The sequence below is a fragment of the Astatotilapia calliptera genome, chromosome 23 (assembly GCF_900246225.1).
Source record: "Astatotilapia calliptera chromosome 23, fAstCal1.2, whole genome shotgun sequence".
In the NCBI taxonomy this organism is placed as follows: domain Eukaryota; kingdom Metazoa; phylum Chordata; class Actinopteri; order Cichliformes; family Cichlidae; genus Astatotilapia; species Astatotilapia calliptera.
Genome location: NC_039323.1, coordinates 9,889,909 through 9,901,957, shown reverse-complemented (window position 1 = coordinate 9,901,957; position 12,049 = coordinate 9,889,909). Strand labels below are relative to the sequence as shown.

Here is a 12,049-nt window from a genome sequence, read left to right as displayed (position 1 = left end):
ACTTCAGCAGCAGTGCAATGAAGCAGAGGATTTAGCTGCGTGCACGCGTCTGAACAGGTTCAGGTAAAAGCTGAAGCAGGAACTCATCACGCTCTTAGCTTCATCTCAATCAGGTCACGTCTGTCTGAAGAACGATTACCAGAGAATCTGTTTCTGCAGCTGTCACTGAATATCTGACGGGCTTCATTTCATCTCAGATCATCTCCTCGATTTCCTTTCAAGGATCTGTGTCTGAATGTCTGTGTCATGTGTTCCAACAAAACTGAGATTACAGCAAATATCTGAACATCTCAGTTAATCTGGACTTGTTTTATCTCACGTTAACTCACAGAATATTTCACATTGTGTAGTTTTTCTTGCTGAACCGCATTGGGTCTCATTTTGGATCATGTTAATTTACTTCCTGTGATCTGCGGCACTAATTATTTGAAAGCCTGTTTTTGAGTCTGTTTTCATTTTTGTCTCAGTAAACGTACATCAGTATCTCACTGTTTGTGTGTGTGTGTGTGTGTGTGTGTGTGTGTGTGTTTGTGTTTCTGTTTTTGCAGGCCATGTATGAACCGGCAGGCCCTCAGTCCCGTTCGTGACGTATTTCAGCACACGCTGGATGCTTTTGTTGTGATTTTTGTTGCTCTCAGTTCCTCTCGGTCTTTCTCTCTCTGGGTTTCTGCTGTCTTTGCCTCGCTTTGGTTTGGGTACGTTTGGTTTGCTACGTCTGAAGCAGGCGGGCGGACGGGGCTGTCGGCTTTTTCATTCTGACCTCTGGTTTTAATGGCATTTGGGTTTTCTGAGCTGGCATCTCATCTGGGATTAGGGTGGATTAGCTTTTTTGGTCAAAGCTGTTTCCTCTAGACTTCAACTGTCCTTTTAAAGCCTGTCTTCATTTTGGAAGTCTGAGTATATCTTTATCTTGAAACACTAAACTGGACACTAAAATTCTGCAAGTAAAATCTTTCAATGAATGACACAGAATGTCTTGTTTAAAGAAAAATGATGTATAAATGAATTGATGTTGTTTGTGTCAGAGGTTAAATGCAGGTTAAGTTTTATATATTAATAAAGTTTCTGTAATTGGACTGAATAGACTCAATAAAATTACCTTTAAAAACAAACACAAACCAAAGTTTCCATCAGCTTCATCTTCAGGGTCTTTGGCGTGAACCAAAGCAAAGCTCATACTTTTAGCGTGTCCTCAGACTCGTGCGTTTCTTGTCTGTGGAATGATGAACTGGTTTGAACCTGGAGAACGTTATGTTCCTTAACCTTCCTTAACTGGTAAAGCTGAGGAAGAGCTCAGTCTGCTGACTGTTAAACAAAATAACTCAGTTCCTCTTATCTGAAGTCAAAAATGTTGGATGGTCTGGCATGAGTCCTGGATCTTGGTCTGGGACTCTGGGACCGGAAGTTCGGTCTTTGCTGATCTTTAGCCTGGATGCTGGTCCAGTTCTCCATGTCTGACTTTCATCCTGGGTCGAGTAACTTTCTTTTAGCGTGAACTTGAAAGAAGCTCATGGTCTTTATCCAGGCCTCTGTGGTCACTAAAGCTCAGTCTTAGGGTAATAAACACTCACCCCTTTCCTCTTTAGGCGCACTTCTCTTGGTCACTGGTATAAATTCTTGGTGCAGCTGTATCCCATTGGTCTCTATCCTGGAATCTAGGACGGTTTGGTTCAGTCTTTCTGACCTTTAACCTGTTCTCCTAGGCCTGAGCCTTATCTTTGGGACTAGTCAGGCTAGGTGTCTCCAGATTTTACCCTTGCCTGTGTAGGACAGCTGAGGCTTACTTTAGCTTGGACCTGGGATAGCCAATGCCTGGTACCACTTTGTTTTTCAGGATGGACAGACCGGTCCTGTTAATGGGGAAACAGCATCAGCCTCCAATGACATGTGTTTTCAGTTTGATGGTGATAATCTGACAGAATGAAACTGCCAAATGTTTCATGTTTGGCTTGGGAGACAACGTCTGTCCAGAGGTTTGTGCCAAGTGCAAATTTTACGGCCTGTTGTCAAGCTTTGTGCCAGCTGTCTGATTTGTATATTAGTTGTGGCAAACAGAAATGTCTGAAACACTTGAGTGCGAGGGCAAAGTTTGGGCAGAGCACTGGGTTTCTGGTGAATCTGAGCTTTTTCACTGCAGTCTCATAAGAGTCAGACACAAATACAATAAAGCTTACATGAGCAGGGATGGAAGGAATGATGAATTGGTGGTGCTTTTCTCTCGGGCCACGCCGCTGCCTGCTCTTCTCTCTCGGCTTGTTGTCTTATTTATATTCTTGGTGAAACATTATATTGGCTGCTGCAACAGTAATGAATGATTCAGATCAATTCCACAGGTTGTTTGTCTCGCAGCAAAACGAGCAGCCGAGCAAATAGCCTTCATCTCTGCAGCCTCTGAGTAGATTGGTTTTACTGTACAGCGTCAGGGTCAAAGCACGTCATCGTGGAGCTAAAAAACTCCATGAATCATGTGTCTGCTGCGATATCTGATGGTAGACTGATTGTGTCGATGCAGACGAAAATAAATCACCACTGTTACCAAAACCAGCTCCTGTTTGCATCTTACTTACGGGCCTGCTTTAAATGAAAGCTTACTCCATCAACAGGAAAAGCACAGTTGTCTATATAAGCCTTTAAATCTTGGTGACTGGTCGGGATGGAGAACAGACTTGACATTTGGTTAATCGTGAACAGTTCGTGTGTGCACACAGACTTGTGTACAAAATTAGCTAAACACTGTATAAATGACGTTGTTGATTCATTGGTTTGTAAGATCCCATTTTTATGTGTTGAAGTTGCATTCACAGACACAGATACCTGCTAATCAGCGCTCGTTAACATCCAATCAAAATCCTTAAATCTTATTGTGCACCCAAACGTCGCCTTCTTTGAAGGTGTGTTAGTACAGTAACCTCCCAGCAGCTTTGTCATTGGTTAGATAACACCATTAAAATGCTCCAAAAGGCTCCAACAGCACAAACATGGTGCAGAGGTCTAGTAAAGGTGAAGCTAGCATCCACCTGTATCACCATCCACCTGTCAGTTAGAGGCCACGCCCCTAGTAAAACACACAGTTTGTGTATCGGGCTGTGAACATGTTAATTCAATTCAAGAGAATGCATTTAGCAACCTAATTAATGAAAAGCATTTAAACGCATAATTTTATTATCTAAAAAAAATGGCATCAAACATTTTAGTAATGTTATGCTTGGCTGAAATCAGTTTTGTGTGAATGTTGTAACCTGTGTCCTCAGCTTTTAGCTTGTGCATGAGAGGCTGAATAAAGAAAACAGGAGATATCTGCAGCTTCCGCCTGTGCTGCATCATAGCACATTATTCTGCAGGTAGAACACAGTCAGGTGTGTGTGCCGTTTAATCTTGTAAAGAAACTGCAGTATGTTGTGAAGAGGAGCTCTCTGATGGATGATTGACAGCTCTGTGAGGAGGATTTAAAGGTTAAACGGGGATGAAGGGGGTAAATGCAGGATTAAAAGTCACACACCTGGTGATCGAGGTGATTTAACAGAGAATTAACAGGTCAGATTTAAATCATTGATCTGTGGTCTGATCAGCGCTGTGGCAGTTTGATCGGTTAAAAACTCCTCCTGAAAATCCAGTTTTCCTCCACCCAGGAGTAATAACGGGAGGGATGCTCAGTGGCCGTGTCCATGATGTGTCTGGCGTTGCGTCTCCTCCTGAAGATTCGTCCCTATCCAGCTGACCGTCGTCATCAGTTTCAAAGCTCTCTGCTGTGGTTCTTATAGGTTACACAGCAAAACGATGACATGTTGTTCCCCAAATTTGTGCTTAATGCAGCGCTTTTCCGCAGGCTGGGTCCGGTTTTAACTCAGATACTTACAGTCTGGGAGGAAGTGCTGATTACAGGTATGAAAAAAAGAGCCATTCTATAATCTTATTGAAATAACGTGAATTAGTAAGATTATCCCCACCTGTTCTGTGATTCTACATGGATCCACCCCCAGTCTGAGAGCACCTGATGGACAATAGAAGAGATGGACGTAGCTTGTGCTGAAGTGCCCCAAGCCATTCTTTCTCATCTCCAACAGAGGGCGACTGTGTTTTGCGTGGCCGTAGGGAGGTCTGTCAGAAAGTGGCCATTGGCTATCCTGCTCTATAACCAGAGTAAACAGTTTCTCGTCCTTTTAAATGAAACATGTTTGTTTTATAAATCGCCGTCCTGTTAAAGTCAGACAGACATGTCGTCCTCCGTTTCTCAGTCAGTGACAAAAACTCTCTCGACTGTAATGTTTCACCAAGGCTTCACCACAAAATGTGCTGGTTAACATCACGGGGATGTAAGGAGATCAGTCCTCACAATAGACTCTAAGCTTATGCCCCCATGTTGCTATTACTAACAACAATATGCTACTGTTTTTGCATTTAGCATATTGTAGCTACAGGATAGGGATGCGAGAATGTTAAAATATGCTGATGGCTATTGTTGGTCTCTTTCAGAGGAACAGGAAGAACAGTGTAAATCTCATCAGTTTTTGATTAAACCAACAAGCTTGTCTTGAATTACACAGGCCTCATAACAGGTCTTTCACTTCCTGGTCAGTCTGTGGAAGTTGTTGATGGCTTTAAGTATTTGGGAACAAGTTTACTTGATGACAAGTTTAGTTTTATGGTTTAAGATGCTGGGATGTGTTTCTCTTGTTGTTGTATTGAAGTTTTGTATATGTATATGTGTATGTAGGATTTTTTTGGGTTGATATGAAGTGATTTGATTGATTTGTTTATGACTTTGTGAACCAAAGACAATTTTACATTCATGTGGATAATATAGTTATTTTGTTTTATTCTATTCTTGCTGATACGGGGTGAGATTTCACTTCATATCTCAGAATGAACCAGAATCTGAGCCTGAGTTTTTCCTTCCCACTGTCGCCAAAGTGCTTGCTCATAGGGGGTCATATGATTGTTGGGTTTTCTCTGAATGTATTATTTTAGGGTCTACCTTACAATATAAAGTGTCTAGAGGTGACTGTTGTTGTGATTTGGCGCTGTATAAATAAAAATGAAAGTAATCCATACCTGCAGCAGAGCAATGACTGACCTCCAACTGTGGACGGATCACTTCAGATGTTCTCTCAGCTGAAGTTTAGTCCTCCTCCAGAGAGTGTTTGACTCTGCCCATCAGGGCCCCTTAACACAAACAGTTTAATCCTGATCCTCCATCTTGGTTCTGCTAATATGTTTGTATGACCTAACCACAGCTTTCAGTGAATGCTGACATCAAACTTTACGGTAACAGCTGTGAGAACAGCCGCACTCATCGTGTTGTTTGAGCTGATTGCACCAGTTTTTTAAAATTTTTGGGCAATGAAGTTGGTAACATCATACTGAACAGCAGGCCTGGTCCTAAACATTACAGTGGCCAGGGTGACCTTTGTTCTAAAACCACCAGCCTCTGTGAAAATCAGCATGTCAGAGCTGCAGCCATCGCTGAAACGTTCGCAGAAATCTGTCTGACATGCCCTGATTTTATCTGTTCCTCAGAGGATGAACTCACAGGACAAATTTTGCACATCATCACTTCATCAGCAGACGAAGCATGGAGAGGCTATCCTTCATGTGTGGTGTGAGTACTGAGGGTCTGTCAGCAGCATTTGGTATAAGCTGTTCTGTGGATGTCAATCTGTATTCACAACCACTCCAAAGGTAATTAAATCAGTTGAAAGTTGATTGAGTCTGTGGGGAAAGTGGGTCATTGCAGCAGCAGAAAGTAACAGGACCAACAGAGTATAAATAGAAACTGAGCCGAAACAAGCATCGCACACTCTGATCTAAAACTGCTGTGAAAGTATGGGGGATGAGGGATGTGACAATAAGATCTTATCTGCAGTTTACTGTTGAGGCTTTCTGCAGTGGTGTGTAGTGTCCAAAAACTCCAACCTCATTTGTTCAGACCATCAGTTTATGAAAGTCTTAAAGGGGAGTAGCTAAAGCAGCATGATACCCAGTATGAGAGAAAGAACTGTGAAGCATGCATAGCGACTCGGAGAGAGTCCGGAGTTAAAAAAGCCCGGGGGGGGTCTTAATTTGGGCAGCTTCCTTGCCTCAGACAGTTTGATGACGTGGTTGCATTTTATTTGTGAGTCATGTCAACTTGGAGGGGAGGTGCTAGCATGAATGGTGATAAAGGGGCTGCCTGAACTCTGTGTGTGTGGGTGTGTGTGTGTCTGTTTGTGGGTGTGTGTTGGATCAATGAGCTACCATAATAGAAGAGTTGGCTGCATACATCTACTCCCTGCAGACTGTAACAACACACTGCTCTGAATTTGTGTGTGTGTGTGTGTGTGTGTGTGTGTGTGTGTGTGTGTGTGTCCCAGCTTCCTGTCCTTATATAGCCTCCACCCCCAGCCTCTTTGATTGCCTCGACATTCATAAACATCATTTATCATCTTGTTGGTATCAAGTGCATCATTTAGAGCCTGCTTGTGTTAATTATGCATATCTTCAAAGCTGTAGTTTCTCAGGCATGGTTTTAAGGCCTTGCAGGAATTCCAGGAGTCCTGGAGCTGGGCTGGGAACATTTAAGGTGGTCCTTTGAGCCTTTATGAAGGTTTGGATTGTGGTTTGAAGGGAGCTGTTAGAAAGTTCAAAGTCAACTTTAAAAAGAATTTACTTGTCCAGAATTGAGAGTTAACTAAAGGGGAGTCCAGAAATCCCACTAGAGCCCTTTGTGATTCATGATGTGGTTCCAGTAGGTTCAAAATAGGTCATTCTGGGCACCATTGACCATGTTTAATGCTTTTGGTAATAAAGCAGGATGATGAGGTAGCTACTTCTTTAGGTTATTATGGAGGTTAAAAATTCTCCAGGCATTGTTGAGTCATGTGTCATTGAACAGCTCCAGAGATGATTAAAGATGCTGAAGGTTCTTAAGAAAGACCAAGAATGTCCAAACCATAGTCTTTAAGGGCTGTGTAGACCTCACAGACGAACCTGGTACAGGGAAGGGTGGGGTTCCTACCTGAGAAGAAAGAGCATGGACACAGGACAAGACTACGAATGAATTACTGAATATCCATCCATCAGCTATAAAACAGTGATGAGTCTTTGGCTGTTGATCCCAATCAGAACAGAGCTGGTGAATCTGTGAGAACCTGCTGGAAGGACCATCTCTGGCACTCTTCATCAACCACATCTTCATGGTGCAGTAGCTGGACTGATCTGAGGCACCAGCTGAACTCTTCTCATCGCAGCAAAGAGAGACAGCGGCAGGTTCTTGCTGTAGGGTCCGCCAGCGTGTCAGCCTATGAGCTGCTGACTTCACTGTCCAGCCTCTGTCCACTTCACACCATCAATTAAAAGGTCCGATGCCCGTCCTTCATAGTTCTGACTGGTTATAACTGACTGCTGCTTTCTCCACGCCAGCGTTTCAAGAAATATGAAAACATTCTAAAAAAATGTTCAGTTTTCCATCCCAGTTACTCAGGGATCAGTTTGTGTAGAAACGATCATTAAAAATGAAAAATAGAACTGGGCTGATTACTTTCTGAAGCAAGTGTAAATGAAGGGCTGTGACCGTAAATGTGTGCGAGGCACCAATGAACATTTTTACCAGGAGGAGTGCTAATGGAGAACGAAGAGGAGAAAAGGATTGGGACAGAGAGAAAAATGCACAGGAGAGGGGGAGGGAGAGGGGTAAGGAAAGGTAGAGCAGCAGCAGGAGGAGGGTGAAGGGAGAGGGAGAGCCGGGGATGAGGAAAGGGAGTAATCGAGGTTGAGTGTATAACAGAGCTGTACGTCGCTCTCAGCCTCAGCATCACAGCAGCCAGCTCTCTCTCTCACACGCACACATCACATTTTCTGGAGATCAGAGCACCACAGCAGAGCTGAAACTGAGACAGCGCACACACACACACACACACTCTCTGCCGTACATGTGGATTTATCTCTGCGTGTGAAGACTGAAGTATGGACTATGTTGCCTCCAGGTTAGTATGCGCTCTCACTGTGTGTGTGTGTGTGTGTGTGTGTGTGTGTGTGTGTGTGTGTGTGTGTGTGTGTTCTAGTGGATTATCAAGCGTCTGTCAGAGCTGAGTTATGAGACGGCTCATTACGTGTGTGTGTGTTTGCTTTCCTACCTGATCCCCGTCAACATATCGAGTAGGGGTCACCTTTAACCTGTGTGCATGTGTCTGCACACAATCAGGTGGGGAAAGACAAATCATGTGTGTGCTGCATTATTTTGGTGTGTGTGTGAGAGAGAGAGGGAGAGAGAGGGGAGAGAGACAGCAGCACTTTTACCTATGATGTATTTTGCTGTGTATGTGTGACGGGCATGGGCTCGCTCTCAGGTTCCCCATGTGGTGCTGCATCAGTATCAGGACCACAGATTGGGGCTCTGAGCTGCACCATGACCGATGATAATAAATGCATCCATCACATATGTCAGGTCACATGATTGTCCCGGCAAGCATTCTGTTTCTGCTGCGTGGAGCTCGGTCTGGAGGCAGAGGGCAGCGTACACCATCCTGCCAAAAGTGTTCACTTGTCTGCCTTCAGAGTGTGCAAAACTGACTGACCTCCCATTCTTAATCCACACAGTTTAATAGGATGTCGGCCCTTTGCAGCTGTAACAGTTTCAGCTCTTCAGACAAGCCTTCATGCAGATTTAAGAATGTTTATGGGGATTTTTGCTGCAGGTCAGTCAAGTTCTTCACACCAGGAAGGGGGCATCCCCAAATTGTTCCCAAAAAGTTGGGAACACGAAAGTGTCCAAAGTATGCTGAAGCATGAAGCGTTCCTTTCACTGGAACTAATGGGTGGAGCCCAACTCCTGGAAAACACCCCACACCATAGTCCCCCTTCACCAAACTTTACGCTTGGCACAGTGCAGTCAGACAAGTACCGTTGTCCTGGCAACCAAAAACCCAGACTCGTCCATCGTGGCCGATCGTGGCTCACGAGTTGGGAGTTTGCCTTGTAATCGGAAGGTTGCCGGTTCGAGTCCCGGCTTGGACAGTCTCGGTCGTTGTGTCCTTGGGCAAGACACTTCACCCGTTGCCTACTGGTGGTGGTGAGAGGGCCCGGTGGCACCAGTGTCCGGCAGCCTCGCCTCTGTCAGTGCGCCCCAGGGTGGCTGTGACTACAATGTAGCTTGCCATCACCTGTGTGTGAATGGGTGGATGACTGGATATGTAAAGCGCTTTGGGGTCCTTAGGGACTAGTAAAGCGCTATATAAATACAGGCCATTTACCATTTTACCATCGGAGACGTGTGATTGGTCACTCCGGAGAACATGTCTCCACGGCTCTAGAGTCCAGTGGCATGTGCTTTGCTTTACTGCGTCCAATGCTTTGCTGTTTGTTTGGTGATGTAAGGCTTGGATGCATTTGTCATGGAAACCCATTCCACGCATTGTTCTTAAGTTAATCTGAAGTCACGTGAAGTTTGGATGTCTTTAACGGTTGACTCTGCAGAAAGTCTGTGAACTCTGTGCACCATGATCCTCAGCTTCCACTGAGCCCGCTCTCTGATTTACGTTGCCGACCACTTCGTGGCTGAGATGGTGTCGTTCCCAGTCACTTCCGCTTGGTTATAATCCCATTAACAGCTGACTGTGGAGTATTTGGTTGCGAGGACATTCCTAGTGTCCTATCACGGCACCACACTGGAGCTCACTGAGCTCCTGAGAGCGAGCTATTCTTTACAAATGTGTGTAGAAGCAGTCTGCATGCTCAGATGCTCATTTTATACACCTGTGGACATGAAACTGATGGAGCACCTGGAATGAGGGATTTGGATGGGCGAGTGAATACTTTTGGCAATATAGTGTATTTTGTCCAGATGTTCCTTAGCTTGGCAGCTGTTTCCAATCAAACTAAGACATTGGGCATTTTAGACGTTTATGCCACAGTAGCTTTACCTGGCAGTGTTTACAGTGGACCTAATATTTGTTTGACCCTGATAGGTGTAAGTCATCACTGTTGTCAACCCTGGCCTTGATTTTGTGAAGAAAAACAGAAAGGACTTTAGTTTTGTGTAAGAGTGAATATCAGCACAGAGCTTGGAGATCAGGTCATCCCTCGATGATTCCTTAAGCCTCAGTTATACGCTGCTGTAGAAGCGAGCAGCTGGAGACAAACACAACAGGCACATGAACGTCCAGATCTTAGCGCTAACTGTGCAATAACGAAGTCTACGTCACTTTCTGCTTCCGGGCGCATGGAAGCAGAAAGTATCGTCCCTGCTTCAGACCTCAGAGGGCTAAAAGAGGCCCTTATAAGATTTTGCGCTGTGAATGACTTTGGCTTTGCATGTTTCATCTAATCTCATCACGTGTCCTACATTTTATCCATCTCATTGCATCTATTCTATTTTTTATTAGCTGTTATCAAAACCACCAGTAAAAATTATATATATATCCGCTACCATCCCAACCAGTTGTGCCAGATAGCTGCCGCTCCCCGATCCTGGTTTTAGTGGAAGTCATGTTTTGTTAAAGGGAGTTCTTCCTTCCCACCATCACCAGGTGCTGTTCATGGGGCACTCCCTCTAATATTATTTTGTTTTTATTTTACAGCATGTTGGGGCAACTGTTGATGTCAAATGGCGCTGTAGAAATTTAACTGAAATTAATTCAAATATAAAAACACTGTAGTGTTCCTACAAGACTCTTAGAAAAGTATAGTTCCATCCATCCAGCCACCCACCTTCCTACTTATAGCTTATCCAGTTCTCGGTCAAGACAGCAAGAATATAATTTAATGACGTTTTGTCAGATCTGCTTTACACACATGCTGGCATCAGTACCTTGATGCACCAACTGTGGAAACACCAGCCGCTGAGATAACCGACCAGTCCGTCCACGTTAGGAGGCTGGAGTGTAGCGTCGGCGTAGACTGCAGTTTGTGTCCTGTATATGGTTGTTTTCTCTTCTGTTTCCCCCTTTGACTTCGTCTTGCTGGTTTTGTTTAGGGACTCAAAAGTACCTGGTTGGGTTTGTGCCAGTCCATCTCAGGGCTACCACAGTACCACATGTAATCATCAGATTAACATAACATGCACACGTCTGGATCTTAGGAGGCTCATTCTGCTGAGAAACTGGTCTCGGCCGGGGGTTCGTGTTTTGTTCCCGGCCCTCGGCCACATCCCCAAAGTGGTCTGAGTCTGCTTTTACACCATATGAGCCAGTGGGCTGTAAAATATTATAATATTATGTGTGACAGAAAAAAATAAACTAAAATATAGAAATGAGAGCTTTCAGAACTCTGGGAAAGCAGTCTAAGCTTTGTGGGGTATCGTCTTTGAACTGCATGTCTTCATTTACTGAAAGGAGCTACCTCAGGTGTTAAAGGAGATGTTAATCAATAACACAGACTAACGGAAAATAGAAACCAACCCAACTTTAATCCACCATCAGTCTCGCTTACAGAGGCGCTCCAGAGCAGCCAATTGCATTCACAGCGTGTGCTCCATCGACCTTTTTCTCAGCAGAGCAACCGGGCTGTCAGCGTCGCTGTAATTTATGAGGTTAATGTTGGCTGCGTCCCATTTAGCTTTACCTGTTTTTCAGGGTCCTGCTAGCTGGAATGTGAGGTACTGAGTCACTCCGTGCTGCTTAGGTTAGAAGACGATGTGAGCCGTGCAGCGGTGCACAGCCTCATCTCGGACACACACACTGATCTGTGTGTGATATTTAATTGTGTGTCAGTGTGGATGCGTCCTCGATTGTGTGTTGTCCTTAAATCATCGTCTTTGAGCAGAGATGTGTTGTTGCTAACTGGACTGGTCCAGGCAGATTAATGCACCCTTGTATTGCTCATGCTGTAGGGACTGGACTTCCTTTTAGAGACAAACTGGTCGCTGTACTTTAAATCATTACGTTTTGTGGGGATGAGCTGGTTTAAAGGTTGAGTAATTCTGCAGGAAATGAACGCAAGTCGATGTGATGTCCCCTGAAGTGATGAAAATGGGACGGTGTGTGTGCAGCAGGCTGAGCTGTTGCATTGCAGTGACCTCCAGGAGCTACTGCAGCACTGATGCACACAGCTTGAAGGAGGATGCTCTCTGCAGCTT

At 44.5% G+C, this 12,049-nt stretch overlaps 1 protein-coding gene across 11 annotated transcripts in view; it reads left to right on the top strand.

Moving 5' to 3' along the window:
* The window catches only part of patj (PATJ crumbs cell polarity complex component), an 87,961-nt gene that overhangs the window by 39,469 nt on the left and 36,443 nt on the right, over positions 1 to 12,049 (top strand). The gene's annotated exons all lie outside the window — the stretch shown is intronic.